This window comes from Odocoileus virginianus, unplaced genomic scaffold (genome assembly GCF_023699985.2).
Source record: "Odocoileus virginianus isolate 20LAN1187 ecotype Illinois unplaced genomic scaffold, Ovbor_1.2 Unplaced_Scaffold_34, whole genome shotgun sequence".
In the NCBI taxonomy this organism is placed as follows: domain Eukaryota; kingdom Metazoa; phylum Chordata; class Mammalia; order Artiodactyla; family Cervidae; genus Odocoileus; species Odocoileus virginianus.
The window spans coordinates 191,536-193,611 of record NW_027224296.1 but is presented as its reverse complement, the minus strand read 5'-3'; the positions used below and the strand labels follow the sequence as shown (position 1 = coordinate 193,611).

At 38.8% G+C, this 2,076-nt stretch overlaps 1 pseudogene; it reads left to right on the top strand.

Moving 5' to 3' along the window:
• The first annotated feature begins 833 nt into the window (after positions 1-833).
• LOC110146847 (olfactory receptor 5D16-like) lies at positions 834-1,768 on the top strand (annotated as a pseudogene).
• Positions 1,769-2,076: the final 308 nt, after the last annotated feature.

The window sequence follows — 2,076 nt, the reverse complement described above, 5'->3', positions numbered from 1 at the left end:
GTAAGTCATTATTTAATTTGCTAGCTGACATTTTCAGTCAAAAGAAGAGGGATGATGATGAAAGTACTAATCAGATATTTAACATATGAGCATAAGTAAGCATAAGTTTCTTGGTGATTTAATGGTAAAGGATCCACCACCACCCCACCACCCCCAATGCAGAAGACATGGGTTCAATCCCTGGGTGAGGAAGATCCCCTGAAGAAGGAAATGGCAACACACTCCAGTATTCTTGCCTGAAAATCCATGGATAGAAGAGTCTGGTGGGCTGCAGTCCATGGGGTCGCAGAGTCAGACAGGACTTAGCAACTAAACAACAAAAAGTAAGTTGTTATTACTTACCACACAGACTAATCTTTGTTTACATCACAAATATGCACATATTTTATGTAAAACTTATTTCTGATTATAGAAGTTATTTCAAGTGTTTTCACTTTTTATTAATAACTGTATCAGCTAAAATTATTTCATTTTGCAGAATTCATGGAGTTCAGTATTAAAATGTCTCACATGAGGATTTGATTACATGTTACAAACAAAATTGCTTGATTTATAATTATTACATTTGTATGTCATTAAAATTATATTTCAGAACTTGAACAGAATAAAGTGTTATAATGTTTGAGGGAAAAAAATTAACTAGTAATTCTTTTCTGAAGCTGTAGCTATTTTTACTTTGGATGATGAACCCCTATCAGGATTATAACACAGATTTATTTTGGCTCATTTCATATCCCCTCTGAACAGGGCACAGGTAAGCATGCTTTATGTGTCAATCACTCTCCTAATATTTTATTTCCAAGACAGATTTTCAGATCCGTCCATCAGGAAGCATGTCTCTGACCAAGAGAAATATAACCATTGGGGCCACATTCGCCCTCCTGGGTTTTTCAGACTACCCAGAACTGCAAGCCCCCCTCTTCCTGGTGTTTCTGGCCATCTACAGCTTCAGCATAGCAGGGAAGCTTGGGATGATGTTCATCATCAAAGTTAACCCCAAACTGCACACCCCCTTATACTTTTTTCTCAGCCACCTCTCATTTGTGGATTTTTGCTATTCTTCCATCATTGTTCTCAAGATGCTGGTGAACCTGCTTGCAGAAGACAGAACCATTTCATTTTCGGGATGTATGGTGCAATTCTTTCACTTTTGCACCTTTGTGGTGACTGAATTAATTCTGTTTGCTGTGATTGCCTATGACCGCTCCGTGGCTATTTGCAACCCTCTGCTCGACACAGTCATCATATCCCAGAGACTCTGCCAGGCTAGTGGTCATGACATAGGCACGGGGAGTAGCTTGCTCCTTGACTCTCACCTGTTCTGCTGTCAAATTATCTTTCCGTGGTTTCAACACAATCAATCACTTCTGTGAGTTTTCTTCCTTGATTTTCCTCTCTTATTCTGATTCTCATCTCAGTCCATTGCTTCTTTTCACTGTTCCACCTTTAATGAGGTGATCACATTGCTCATCATTCTCACGTCTTACATGTTCGTTGTTGTCACCACCTTGAAGATGCAGCTGGTGGGCATCACAAAGCCTTCTCCACCTGCAACTCCCACCTGACCGCCATCAGCATCTTCCACAACACCATCCTTTTCCTCTGCTGTGTGCCCAACTCCAAAACCTCCAGGCACGCAGTCAAAGGGGCCTCTGTGTTTTACACAGTGGTCATCCCCACATTGAATCCCCTGATCTACAGTCTGAGAAATAAGGATGTCAAGGACACAGTGAGCAAACTAATGAAAGCAAAATTGTATTCACATTGAGGGCATGTAACTGGTAAATATTTGCTTTGGTTATTAGACAACACTTTTCTGATTTTGAATGAATTATGTGTCAAAAATTCATTTTAAAAATCACTTTAGATTTGTAAAACCAAACCTGTTTGCAGTGGAAAGGGTATGAGTTTTAGATCAAGAGACTATACCTGGTTCTGACTGAATAAGTCAAGAAGATGGATTAACCTGACTCAGTCTTTATCTATAAAACCAATTTAATATCATTTTGTTCATAAATTGGTATATAGAACAAAATAATAGATCAAACATATTGTATATGTGCAGTAAACTCTAGT